At 54.4% G+C, this 14424-nt stretch overlaps 1 protein-coding gene across 1 annotated transcript in view; it reads right to left on the reverse strand.

Annotated features, from left to right (window-relative positions):
- LATS2 (large tumor suppressor kinase 2) overlaps positions 1–14424 on the reverse strand; it is a gene marked incomplete at its 3' end in the record, with an annotated part of 69188 nt that overhangs the window by 47392 nt on the left and 7372 nt on the right. The window contains exon 2 of the mRNA XM_023530717.1: positions 9029–9138. The remainder of the gene's footprint in view (positions 1–9028; positions 9139–14424) is intronic.

The raw sequence follows: 14424 nt of genomic DNA on the forward strand, positions 1-14424 counted from the left end.
AACACCGCATTGTATATTTGAAAGATGCTGAGAGAGTAAATCTTAAAAGTTCTCATCATGAGAGAATAAATTTGTATCTGTGTGTGGTAATGGATGTTAACTAGACTTACTGTGGTGACCATTCTGCAACAATAACAATAACAAATCGTTATTGTTATATCTCCCTTCTAACTCAGTTTAAAAAAGAAAGAGTATTAAAATAAGTGATTAGTATTATTGCTAAATAAATAAATAAAAATAAAATGCCAGTGTTTCAGTGGACCTGGGGTGGGGACAGGCAGTATTTGGAATGTGACAGGTGACAGTTAGCATCTGCTGGGGACGGAGCTCCCGCTGGGAAAGATGAGACAGTCCTGGAGAGGTGGTACTGATGGTTGTAGGGCAGCGTGAACATGCTTTGCGCACCTAACTGCGGCCCTAAAAATGGTACAACAGTAAACTCTATGATGTGTAAATTTTATCAGAATAAAACAAAAACACCGCCACCCCCAGCCCCCCTCCCCCGCCCCCGGAATCTCTCCCTGCAGCCAGCCAGGGAGCCTGGTCAAGACTTGTGCTCACCGCTGTCAGGCCCTGGGCTAAACCCCTTCCAGCATTTTCTTCTTCAGATCCACAGAGCGACTGTACAGAGAGCTACTCTGATAAAGTCCACTCCGCACTGAGGAAATGAGGCTCAGAGACTTTACTGTGCCTGACGTGTCACAGCCAGCAAGGGGCCACACCAGGTGTCAGATCCAGATCTGATGCCATTTTACAATGCACTCAGCAGACCGCAATGCCGTCGCCATCAAAACCAACCAGAAGACGCCACTCGCGAGCACCTTGCACTTCCCGTGCCTTAATGAAGGTGCCGGGCTCTGCGGCCCCCCACCCCCGCCCCACTAAACACACTGTCCTGCGCTGGGAGCACCTTCCTGCCTGGTCACAGCCACAGGCCCAAGGCACCTGCACAGCGGCCAAGGCTGAGCCTCACTGAAAACTACGCGATACATTGACACGTTGGCAATAAAGCGAAATACCGAGGCTGACACCAAAAGTGAGGGATTTGAAGAGTGCCATCGGTAATAGCAAAGGCCGTCACCGTAACAACACACTAGCTGTCCCCACACCCAAATGGGACAGAGGAGAGCTGAGGCCAAGCCTGCCCCTCTGGTCTGTGTCCTGGCCGAGCCGTTTCCCTCAGCCCTCCCCCGGCCCCTCTGCACCCAGACTGAGGGGGGAGGTCTGGTGGCAGGACACCTGGGGGCATCCAGCCCCTCCCACTTCTGAACGGTTTAGTGGAAGGTCTCTTGGTCTGGCTAAGCAGGGGTCCTGAATCTTTTTCAAGCCATGAACCTCTTCAGAAGTTGCAGGAGGCCTGCGGGCCCATCTCAGAATGTTCTCTAATACATTAGAATATGTATGACTACAAAGGAAACCAATTTTATTTTAAAATCAGGTGATACAGTGTGTGTTTCCTTATTCACACATTACGGCCCTGATGGCAGAGCTAACCACTGCCATAGTTTGGAAGCAGGGATGGCCATAAATGGTATTTTGAGAATAACTAAAATTGTCACAGGAAAATATCTGTGATTTCTACTGGAGACAAAGTCACAGGTTCTGCTGATGCTGCAGGGATGTGCTGCCTACGAGCACAGGGAAAGCACTGCTAACCCCAGCGTCAGAGAGAGCCAAGTTCACAAGCCCCCAGAGCTCCACCCGTAGGCTCCTGGGGGGCCCTCTGAACCGCAGGTTGAGAACCCCCAGCCCGGCATTCTCGAAGGGCTGGGCAGCAGGTAAGGGCTCCCTGAAGATTTACGCCACGAGTCACTGCTTGCAGATTTCCTCCCACGTGGAGTCGGCCAGGAAACATTTTCAAATTCAGGGGAAGAGGTCATCTGGCTGACAAGAGAAGGCCGGAGGGCCCGACCAGAGATGAGCGCATCTGGGAGCCGTGGCCCGGCGACCAGAGCTCACGACGGGCTCAAAGCCTCAAAGCGCGGCGGTGAGTGGCCAGGGTCCTGGCGAGGGGCCCCACAGAGTTTCCTAAACAATCCAGCGCCCCGGGCTGTGCCCCTGCAGTTGTGTGGCCTGAGTTAATCTGGTCCCGCAGGACCTGCTTCACCAGGCAGGTAGGTGGGGCCAGCGCTGGCCCCGCCCCCAGGACCGGGGAGTTGGGGTATGAGGGCCGGACACAGACACACAGGCATTCGTAAGACACCTATTAGCAGAGCGAGCACGAAACAGTCCTTATAAGCTGCTCTGGGAGCTCAGCGACGTCCCGGCTCTGTGCCCAGGCCCCGCAGATGCTTCGGTCCTGAGGCGCCAAGGCGGACATGCCATCACACCTCGGGCGCAGCCCTCTCCAGCTTCTCACGGCTCGCTCCGGCCGCGGGGAGAGCGTCCGCAGAGTGTTAGCCAGTTCACACTCAGCACCTTTGCTTTAACCAGCGGGAGGCCATCCTAGCATTGACCGTGCTGGGTGACAAGACGCTGCTTTTACCAAGGAAAACCCATTTTCGAGCGGCACGATGCTTATAAGAAAGGCCTGGGCTGTTGAAGGCGACGCGGGCAGCAGGAGGGCTCGCTGACCACCGCGGGACTCACGCACCCTCCTCTCCGCCCGACCCTTTCTTGTGAGAGTGTCCGAGCTCACGGACGGCTGGGAAGACGTGCACCACCAGCTCCCAGATGCCCGTGCCTCGGGCAGCAGCTCCCAGGTCTGGCGGGCACCAGCCGCCCCCAGCACCTGCCCAGACGCGCACGACGGCTTCGCTCTCCAAGGTTCTGACTCGGGGTCCTGCCTGAGGATGCGCGTTTCAGACGTGGCCAGGTGGTGCCGATGCTGCCGGTTCATGCACTCGCCTTGAAAACCACAGGCCGCGGTTCCACCATTAAAACGTATTTACCTTATCGCACATCTACCCGCTTATCCATGCAGCCATCGGTGTGGCTAGCGGCCACTGTAGCGACATCGCAGGTGCAGAAGTAACCGTTAGCTGGCGCCTGCGGCTGAGAGGCGGAAGGCTCGAGCTGTGGATGACCGTAACAGCCACGACAACGCATCAGGGCCGGTTCCGGCTGGCAGAGGCTCCGCACGCATTGCCTCGTGCAGTCGTGTAGCAGCGACAAGAGCTAATTATTTTACCATCATCATTTCACAAAGAAAATGAAGGCTCTTCACGGGCAAAGGGGCTTGCCCAGCGTCATTCGGTGAAGGGATGATACAGCCCGGCTTTTCTCCCTCGAGGCGCGTCACCCCTTCATGGGCGCGTCAGCCCCCATGAAGCAGTGGCCCTATGATCTCGTTGTCACCGAGGAACACGACAGAGACGGGGTGCTTCCACAGTCATCCTGGACAATGGCTCCCAGAGAGGACCACTCACACTAAAACGATAAAAGGCCAGTGGCTCTCACGACAATTTCCCAGGTGGGGTGATTTAAAATGAAGATACCTGGGCCCCAAACCCTGCCGCTCTTAGTAAGACAAAATCTCAAGGATTTCGTGGACAGCCCCATGCTGCCACAGGTGCCCTGGAAGAACGTGCGGGACCTTGAAATAAGAGCCCTACTTAAGAACTGACGTTCCCGTCCAGAAGTTGTCTGCGCTTGCCACCCCCGAGGGGGTATGTTCCAGAAGTGGAATGCTGCCTGCTAGGAGAGGACTCAGCGACATGTCTGAGTGCTTGTCGCATGACAAAGGAGGTTGCTAGGTCTGCGCATTCTCTGCAGTAAGTTATACTCAGATGGAAAGTTTTTAAAAAGGAGATTACCAAACAAATGTTAGGTGTCATTCGGTATGTCTATACGTATCCACATAAAATGAATGAAAAATACTCAAATATTCACAGCGGTAATCGCTGCCTGACAGGGTTATGGATGATTTTTAAGTTTCCTTTCACCGGAATGGTTTTTCTGCACTTTGTACACTTAACGTATGTTATTTTAATAAATAAGAAAAAAATTAAGAAAATAACTAATCATAAGGAGAGGTCTTGAAAAATAAGTCCAACCAGTAAGCATTCATTCTATACATGCAGTCTTAGGAAAAATGACAGTTGGTAGTTTAAGAATCTACATTTTCTCGTTTGCGGTGTAAACGAACACCATTCGTGCTCAATGCACTAGCACAATCACTGTGAGTGGGAAACAGCTCCATCAGGTCCCCTGTGGGCTGGGCGTACCTTAGAGGGACCTCTGTCCCCTGGGCACTGACTAGACTGCCCGCGCTGAGCATCTCGGGGCCCCAAGCCCTGAGGGAGGGCGAAAGCTCCAGATCTACCCTGTCCACCGGGCTGCAGGGACCAAAGGTGAGGGAATGAGGCCACTTCCAGGTTATGTGACATCGGACTCGGGGGAGGGTGGGGAGAGGGGGGTGTCCTGGAGCCATCACATGCGTGGCTCCAAGCAGGTCTGAAACCTGAGCGTTGACGGCAGCAACGTGCTGACGCAATAAAGAAGCGGGTCGCCCCAGCCCCGCTTTCTGTTTCAGATGGAGAATGCCGATGCGCTGCGGCCGGCAGCCTCCCGGAGACAAATGAGAGCGCGCGCGCGAGCGTGTATGTGTATGAGTGTGTGTTAGTTAAACGGTCTAGAAAGTGAACACATCTTTTAAAGACAAAATAAAAACTGTTTCTGCAGCTCTGTGGCTTCTGGGAGTGCCCGACACCCGTAGGCAAGGCCCTGCAAGGGTTCGGGAGAGGCCCCGCGCCCTAGTCCCTGCGCCCGCGGGCGAGCTGCCCTCCGCCAGGGTGCGCGCGGAAACCAGGGGAGCACAGCACTGTTTCCGTCCCCCCCGTGGCCTCTGAGATCCGGCCGAAGTCATGTGCGCGGAGCGCGAGCGTGGACACCTGCTCAGAGGAAGCTCGACGCTCGACGCTGTGCCTAACGGCGCACCGCTGCGGGACACCGCTATCAGAGACTACGTGGATAAAAGGGAGACGCCGTGTGGCCAAAGGACCCTGCCCAGGGCGAGGCGTAAGCAGGTGGCCCACGCCGCAGGTCTGTCCCCACAGCGTCCTGCCTGCATCTCCTCCGAGCCTCCCAACAAAACCTCGCTGGTCACCCTGCCGGCAGGCTCCAGCGTCCAGCCCGCGTCTACTTTTCCCCTTCTTCTTTCGGTTTCGTGCCCCTGCGTCCCCGGCAGGGTGCACCTGTAGATCAGAACCCGAGATGACAGCTCTGCTGCCCCAGGTGGCACTCCGCCCATCGGTGGGGGGTGGGGAGGCCACGAGCAAGTGGCCAACAGAGCTGGGAGACAGGGCTAGGGACCCTCACCCTTTCGCAGGGGCCGGCAGTGTCCACCGCCTCCCACGGAAGCCGGAGCCCCGGAATCGGCAGAGGACAAAGCAGGCACCAGAAAGTACCAGAGGGAACTGAATGACAGCCACCCCTGTCACCCACAAAAATTCTAGGTTTTCTGACAGGAAAACAAACTGTCCCTTCATCCTGCACAGGAGGCTGCATTTCATTTAACAACAGGACCCAAAAATCAACTTTAAAGGAGACACCCCCAGAGCACCCATGAGGCCAGCAGCCCCTCTGCCCACAGAGCCAGGGGTGGCCTCTAGTCTCAGTTGTGGGCATCCAGCGCCACCACCAAAGAGGAGATTCAAAATTCCACACATTTCTGACATTGACATTTCAGAAGTTTATCACTTTTTCTTCGTTTAAGGAAATACTTTTGCTATGGGTACTGTGTCCCCACAAAAAGGCGTGTTGGAGTCCTAACCCCCAAGACCTTGGAATGTGACTAAACGAGAAACGGGGTCTTACAGAGGTGGTCCGGGTACAACAAGGTCCTTAGGGTACAGCCCTAACCTGGTGTGACTGGTGTCCCCACAGAGGGGAGACCTAGATGCAGACGTGCCGACAGGGACAAGTCACGTGATGGGGCGAGGCAGACCGCCCGCAACCACCAGAGGCTGGGGACGGGCGGGTGTCTATCGCCAAGGGAAACACTCTGCAGCACCCAGCCCTCAGACCTCCAGCGCCCAGAACGGGAGACGACACGTTTCTGCCGTTTAAGCTGCCAGGACTCTGATGGTGCCACTGTGACTGCAGCCCTAGCAAACCAATGCAACCTTAAAAACATTTTTCTACTGTAATGGTAATATATGCCCAGCATAAAACATTTCAGAAAGTGACAAAAAGTAGCAGGGAGAAAGATTAATGGTCACAGTGACCCCATCAGCAGGAGTTCGTTCCCTCGGCACATCTCCGCTGGGTTTCGATGTTTTATAAATAACCCTGGAACGGCCATCCTCACAGCCTTGGAGGAGGCAGGATTGCGGAATCAAGTGAACACACAGGTTTTAAAGTTTGCCACCTGCTGCCCGATGCGCGCTCAGAAGGTTCCCCTAGACTCACCCTCCCGACGGCCTTACACGCCTATGCCTGCGTCCCCACACCTGCACGAGCACGGAGGTCCAGAAGTCCGTCGTCACCTGTCCCACCTTCACAGGTCTAAGTGTATGTGCTTCAGGACGGAGGTTTAAGAGCCCTTGAGACAGCGACTGGCAAAGGGGCTTCCTGGCAGGTCAGGGAAGAGAAAACACGGCACAGCAGGACAGTGTGTTCGGACGGGACACGCTGCGGCACCGCCAGGCTGAGCCTGAGAGGGGCGGCAGCCCACAAGGTCCTGTATACACGTGCTGTGTTTTCTCGCTGAAGCTAGCATCGTTATCACTATTATCACAAAGCGTAGATACAGAGGACAGGTTGTTGACTGCCAGAGGTGGGTGGGAGGGGGCGTGAAGGGGTCCAAAAGGTAAATAATAATAATAACCATAAATAATTTGGTAAAATAGTAATGTTCAATTAATACGTGTATATGTAAATACACACACACACACACACACACACTTTAAGGTAGAGGATCCAACCATGTCTCAAACACACACACACACACAATGACAAGTGCAGGTGAGGACATGGGAGACCGGAGCCCCTGCACCCGGTGCGGGGACTGTATAGAACGTGCAGCCACTGCGGCGACCGGCTGGCTGGCTTCTCAGCAAGTTAAAAATACAACCACCACGTGATCCGGGATTCCACCTCTGGGCGCAAACAGACCCGGAACAACTGGAAGCAGAGCCTGGGAGACCCGCACACCCGTGCTGGGTGCAGGGCTGTTCACAGCCGCCGGGAGACAGAAGCGACCCGAGTGCCCGCAGATGGGCCAATCCACCGACGACGAATGCGTTCTACACCACAACGGATTATTAGCCAGCCTTAAAAAGGAAGAAAACCCTGCCACACGCTACACTGTGGATGACCCTTGAGGACACGCTACTAAGTGAAATCAGCCAGTCATAAGAAGACAAACACTATGTAACTGCTCTCATGCGAGGCACCCAGAGCAGTCAGATTCACAGAGACAGACCACAGGACCCAGGTCTCCAGGGGCAGGGGCGGGGCTGGGCGGGAGGCGGGCAGCTGTGTGACCACGACATTTCAGTTTCTCCAGATGAAAACTGGTGGAGCTGTTCATTGCACAACAACGCAAACAGCTGACACTACCGAACTGTACGCTTAAAAATGGTTAAGATGGTAAATTCTGTTATGTGTTTTTTTACAACGAAAAAAACCCCAGCACCTAATTATCAATTCTCGATCCCCTGTGGACTAGTTAATATCGTTCTTGAGCTATTGCTCGCTCCTCCATGCCCTTGACTCAACCAGGGCCGTTTGGAATTTTGAGAACAGGTAACCAACAGCCCTGTCACCATGACAGTGCAGTGAAAGCAGCCCAGGCACAAATGGCTTCATTTGCTGTTCATGTTGGTATCTCTCTCTCTGCTGTTTATATGAAATCTCAAACTCGGTATTTGTTAAACAATCGAATATAGAAATTCAAACAAATAACGAATTCGAGTAAAATTTACTATTTCCTCAGCTTTGAAAATAGAGAAATTTTCTTAGTTTTTCAAGAGTTTCACTTTCAATTGTAAAGATGTTCTCAGCTGTTCTCACTCAGCTGGAAGGAGGAGGAAGATGGTTTGCGGGCCAACAAGATTCCAGTGCTTCTTGGTAGAGCTACAAACGACAGTGCGGGTGTCCCCGACTTAAACCGGTAGCGCTCAGAGGGGAAGGGGCCGATCTTAAACACAGGAAGAGTGCGCGGAACTGAGTCCCTCTCTGAGCCGGGGGCGCAGCGACCTACGCTGCACTGTGCCTCGTGATGGTTCAATAGTAGGACATTGTTTTCCCTGGGGAGCCCGGCTACGTTTGGGTTACTGTGCTGCTTTACATGCATTTCCTTCCACTTTCTTCTGTTAAGTGGACTCTGAATAAGACATACAGGCTTTCGCAGGGCCACGTATCTGAAAAGCTGGCGAGGTCAGCCGTCGTCTGCGGGCGTCACACACAGTCTGTCAAAGCAGACGAGGAGCTGAGGGTGAGAACGGGCACAGCTCGGCAGCCATGCGACTCGGCTCGTGGGGGGGACACAGTGTTTACCAGTGCGGCTGCGGGGTCGAAATTCACCAGGCCACACTGATCCATCTATAAAACGGAGTGGCTGGATGACGTCCCCTGTCCGCTCTTAAGATCCTCTCCTGCTCTAAAATGCTGATTTAGTTCCTTCAGAGACCACCGATAAGCCCCTGGCCCCTCTCCCCCCTCCACGCCCACACCCCTGCGTCCCTTCAGTCCCTCCGTGCGGGGGACCGCCACAGCTCTGGCCCAGGTCTCTCCTCCCGCCACCAGCGCCTCGCGTTTCTCCCTCGCGGCAGGGGTGCGGATCCCCGCATGCGCCTGCGCACTGGGCCTTCAGGGCACCCAGAGTCAGGCCCGCCCACGTGGCTGGGCGGCTGCAGCGGTTCCTGCGGCCAGGTCCATGCCGAGCGAGGAGAGTGAGGGGCCGGCAGCACCTTCGCGGGCTGTCCGGCAAGTCGGGGTGGGGCGGCAACGCGCGCGCAAAGGCCGAGCCCACACACTGGCAACCACCACCAGCCCATTCAGCACAGCGGCCCAGGCTCCCTGCACCCCGAAGCCCCACTCCCCGCTCTCGCACCCAGCGGGCCCGGCTGGGCGCCCATCCTACCTGGTGGACATGCTGTTCCTTCTGGGACTGCCGGCCAGGCCTCGCTGGGGGTCGGCCACCCGGGGCAGGGGCTGGAGTACCAGCAGGTGACAGCGACACATCCTCCCCACCTAGGAGAATGGAGAGAAGCCTGAGGTCAGAGACAGGGACACGGAGGGAGAGCAGAGCGCCCAGAGGGACCCCAACGTCCGGTCCCCAAGGCAGCCACTGGGCAAGGGGTGCAGCTGAGGCTCTGGCCAGACCGGCGGAAAGCCAGGAAGGTGGGAGGCCCCAGGTCGGGGGGTTGCCACAGCCTCAAGGCCTCCCTCCTGCTCAGCAAGGAACACAAAGCAAAAGAAAAAGCAGACAATCGAAGCAAAGGGAGTGGAAGTCCAACATAAAAGGCTAAGACACTTAAAAACTTTTTACTTTTCAATTACAGCTGACATTCAACAGTTTTATACCCACTAGTTCAGGAGCATGGCATGGTGGTTGGACATTTACACACCTTACAACGCGATCCCCCAATGAGTCCAGTCCCCACCTGACACCACACATAGTTACCTATGACATCGTCCACTGCGGTCCCTAGGCTGCACTGCACATCCCTGGGACTATTTTGTGCCAAGACACTTTTTATTTTCAAGGCGCTTTTTAAAATCAACTTTTTTGAGGTATAACTTATATGCGATGAAATGTGCCCACTTAAGTGTACAGTTTGAGTGGGAATGCTGGGAATGCTGCCCTCACACCGGAAAGTCCCTGCGACCCCCTTTGCAGATGACCTCTCTGTCCCCAACCCCAGCACCCACCATCGGCTGCCTTCTGCCATCAGAGATGACTAACGCCTTTTTGTTAGAGTTTCTTGTAAACGAAAGCAAATGATAGGTACTCTTTTTTTTTCTCCATTCTGCAAAATATCTTTGAGACTTGAACATGTGCTGTATTGGAGTACACCCCACTGCATACAATGTGTTTGCTCGCTCACCTGTAAACATGTGGGGTCTTTGTAATTTAGGGGCGTGAGTGTGTCCGAGTCTGCGCATGGACGTGTTTTCAGGTGTCTTAGGTCTCTGCGTACGCAGCAGTGGGATTCTAAGAACAAGCTCGATGAGAGCCCGCCAAGCTGCCTTCCAAAGTGGCTGTATCGACTCACACTCCTTCCAGCAGTGTATTAAAACTCGAGTGGTCCACGCCACTGCCAGTACCTGGTGGGGCCCGCCTTTGTGATTCTAGCCATTCTAATGTGTGTGGGAGCGTGTGAATGGTTATTTTTATTTGCCTTTTCCTGATGACTAATGAGGCTGAGCATCTTCTCATGGGCTTATTAGATCTTTTGTAAAGTGTTTATCAAATCTTTTGTTTATTTTTCTACTGAGTTCATTGACTTTAATGAGAATATTTGTACTGTTTTACCATACAGTAGGATGCTTTTGTGTGTTTGATAGCTATACTCAATACCAAATCAATGATAAGTTTTCTGTCTCTTGCTGGCTTGGCAGGTAGAGCCGAACGCTCATTGCTGAGGGCACTTAAGGCTCTAAGCTTCTCCAAATACAACCCTGCACGTTTCTAAGGAACATAAAGAAATATGATGCTTTTAATATGAATTAGAAATTGTAAAATGTGATGTTTCTAATTTGATGTGGAACATAAAGAAATGTGATGTCTGGGCATGGTTGATACTTGTTCCGCGGTATAAAAAGCCAACAACCGCAAATCCAACGACTACAGATCTCTAAAGGCGCAGATGAAGAGAAAGCATTTTAACTGGTTCCCTTGTAAGAGGAGGCAGACAAAAGAGGTACAAGAATGAGCAGCCAGATCTCAAATCACACTTGGGGACAGCAGTGGCTGTAATGGGCTCATCTGTGGGCAGTCGGCGACAAACCACAGGAGAGACTGAGTCACTTGTAAACTTCTGATTTATTCCAAGTTCGCAGTGGGCCCTGGGGAGTCACCCAGGGCCACCGCAGAGAGGTGTCAGGCTGGGGCCCTTGCACTGCAGCTGTGACTCCCCCACTGCATGCCCTCACCAGCCAGCATCGCCTTCCTCCCGTCACCCGGGCTATCCCTGCAGGGAACTGTCACCGTCAGAGGACCGCCACAGCGAGAACGACAGAGCTTGCAGGAGGAGTGACAGCTGAGTGTGTACAGCTGTGAGTGGTGGCTTTTCTGCTGTCAGCGCACAGTGTTTACTCTGCAGTTCATCCTCCCGAGCCCCCGGAACCCTGCCACGCTGGCAGGTGGACCCAGGCAAGTTGGTGGGTCTCTTTATTCAACGATGGAAAGCCGGGCAGCATCAAACCGAGCCCCCCAACACATGCCACACGGAGCCGCCCCACACCAGCACCCACCACTGGGCGTATGCGGGCCTGCTGTGAGCACCCTACACACGCCACACCCTGGACCCAATCCCTTAGCGCTGTCGCAGGGCTGGTCCCGTCGCCTCTGCTACAGAAGAGGACTCTGAGCCTGAGAAAGGCCAAGTGCGTTCGCCCCGGCCACCCAGGTCAGTGGCCGAGCCAGGGGCAAGTCCAGGCAGCAGACGGCCACCCTGGCTCCTAAGCACTACCGCTCGCATCAGAAAGGAAATGGCAGCAGGCAGAGCTGCGCCCAGACAGAGCGCGGGGTGCGGGGCGCAGGGCGCACGCAGGCAGGGGCGCCGCCCGGCACCATCAGTGTCCACGGGGGCGCGGCCACTGGCCTGCACGTGGTCTGAAGCAACCGCCTGAAGTCCCCTTCAGGAAATGCCTGTTTTCTACTTGTATCGGCTTGGGGACTGAGGACGTGTCACCCGCGTGAAGCCAAAATCCTTAACCAGAGCACGGGCTGAAACTGCGGGAAAGAGGTCGTCACATTGGAACCTTAGGTAAGATGAAAACGGGACCAGGACACCGAGTCGGGCGGCCAAGGGCTCGGAGACAGAGGAGCCGCTCAGAAACACGGCCGGCAGCGCACGCGAGGGACCTTCTCTCCGGCGGGACCGGCTGCGTGCTGCCGTCTGGAGACCCCGCGTGGGGACGGGGGCGGGGAGCCGCAGGCTCAGCTCGCGCCCAGGCCAGTGGGCGGGGCCACGGTGGACAGCGGCCACAGCAGAGCCGGGACAAGGACCCCACCCCGCCCCAGGCCCCGCAAGCACCCCTGCACTTTAACGAACCCCCAGCAGATTCGCACACACGGTGCCACGTCCAGTCGGGGCCACCGTGTGGAGAGTGGCTAGAAGGGGGACCAGTTAAGCCACAGGATGTGGCTGGGACACTGCACCGTCCCAGTGAGGAAGGGGTGCGGGGAGTGGAAAGGAGGCACCTCTGCCAAACTGGCCTGTGACAGCTACGGTCACAGACCTCAGTCCCTTCATCTTCCCAACAACCTTGTGAGTTTTTAATCATCCCAATATATATGTGGAAAACCCGGTGTGGAAGAGGGCAGGTGACGCGCCCCAGTCACAACCAGGGAGCCATGACGCTGCAGTTCATCCAGGACGATCGCGTGCCACGCCCAGACCTTTCTCCTGCGTCTTTCGTCCAGGTGAGAAATGTCGTGACGGCCTATCGTTGTCACCTGGTGTCTGCGGTGGACTCAGAAATGGTGTTTATTAATCATCATTACTGGCTTCTCTTTTCCATTTTCACTAATTTCTTTTCTTTTTCACATAAGGAACATAACCAAGAAGTCTGAAATGGTCTCTATGGAGCATCACGGGCAGAAGTATTTTTCAAAGCTTACGGAGGCCAACGCAACGGTCTTGGAAGAGCGGACGACGGGAGCAAATTTAAATGCCTGGGAATCTCGCGTTGGCATCACCTGGATTCGGAAAGCGAAAGTGTGAAATTCACAGACTAAGGATCTGAAAAACACCATGCTCAGCACTTCCTGTCACTGCTCTGTCACTGAGCTTCCTGTTTGGGGGACGCTGCTTCCCGGTGATGGAGCCGGCCATGTTCTCAGCCATGAATTGCGGCTTTGCCTTCTCTCCAAGGCAGGCCTCTGGGAGTCAAGCGAGACTGAAGCAAGGCAGTCCTACGACATTGGGCATCTGTCATTACTGCCCGTCCCCGTAATCAGCCCTTCGAGCACGGCCCTGGAAACAAGTGCCTCTTGGCAGTGAACGCAGATCCTGAGTGCGGTCTCCGACACTCCCTCCAGAGGCCAGTCTACTTGTGAGCTTGTGATGACATTGTGGCCCGAGGGTTAGGGCTTTCCTACCTTGCTTGTGGCATAAGACTGACTCAGGATGCTCCTACAGTAACCACCTCTGCTTTATACTCGTCTTTCTAATTTAAATGTACTAGGTAGGACCGATTTGTCAGTCACTCATTCATTCACACTCAGTTTCAACCAAACCTTCGTTGAATTTAGATCTCAGACATAAGCTAGACCTGGGGGCACATGGAAAAACATACAGACCCTACTGTCTGGGAGAAAGAAAAGCAAGAGAGAACATCTGGGAAGTGCCAGTCACCTCTGTGCCCAGCGTGGGTTAGAAAGACAGATGTATACAAACCGACGGTCACACAGCAGTCACGGGACGCGAATCACAGCACAGGGGACACAGTCAGTAATGCGTGGTGTCAAGTGGGTACAGACCGGGGCGATCACTTCGCAAGCTATGTAAAGGTCTAAGCGCTCTGCTGTACGCCTGAAACTCACACAATACTGTGTCAACTGTAACTGAAAAATAAAATTAAAAAAATAAATAACAGATGTGGTATCAGAGAATTAAAATAAGTTTTAAAAGTTCAGAGGGTGGTCATTCGTGATTCCGCGGGCCCACGAGGAAGCGGTGGTGACGTGTCCTCCGGATGGAGGCACTCGGCTGGTGCCGACTCGCTCGTAATTTCGGGTTCCACCCGTGTCCTGGTCCCCCTCCCTCCAAGACGCAGGAGCCCTTCAGGCGAGAGGAGACTTATGAGCACAAACCCGTGTAGTCTCAGCTCCTTGGGTGAGTGTCATTCTGCTTCCTGTGAATGCACAGAACGAGGCAGTCGCTTCTATAGAGAACGCCTTGCAGCGGTGCCTCTGTATTTCATGCAAACACGAACTACACATGTGCCTCGTACGCGCTGGCCACCTCTGCGTTCACACGTAAGACGTGCACACCACCTCGAGACTGCACCTTACTGCCCTCACTTCACGATGTATCCTGGACAACGATGGTGTCCTCACTTTTTGCTGCTGTACGATATTCCATTTTGTGAACGGGTCATAGTTGGTTTAACCAGGTCTTGGCTGAAGATCATGTGGGCTTTTGGTTCAGTCTTTTGTCCTGGAAGCTCAGAAACACAGGATTTCGTACGTACGCATGTGGACCTGAGCGGTCCACACTCGGAAGAGGAACCGAGGGTCCCACGTCACACGGGGTGTTGACAATGCATCCGCCACAGGGCCGTGCCGTACTGCAACGCCACGGGCAC

This window comes from Pteropus vampyrus, unplaced genomic scaffold (genome assembly GCF_000151845.1).
Source record: "Pteropus vampyrus isolate Shadow unplaced genomic scaffold, Pvam_2.0 Scaffold52, whole genome shotgun sequence".
Classification (NCBI taxonomy): Eukaryota; Metazoa; Chordata; class Mammalia; order Chiroptera; family Pteropodidae; genus Pteropus; species Pteropus vampyrus.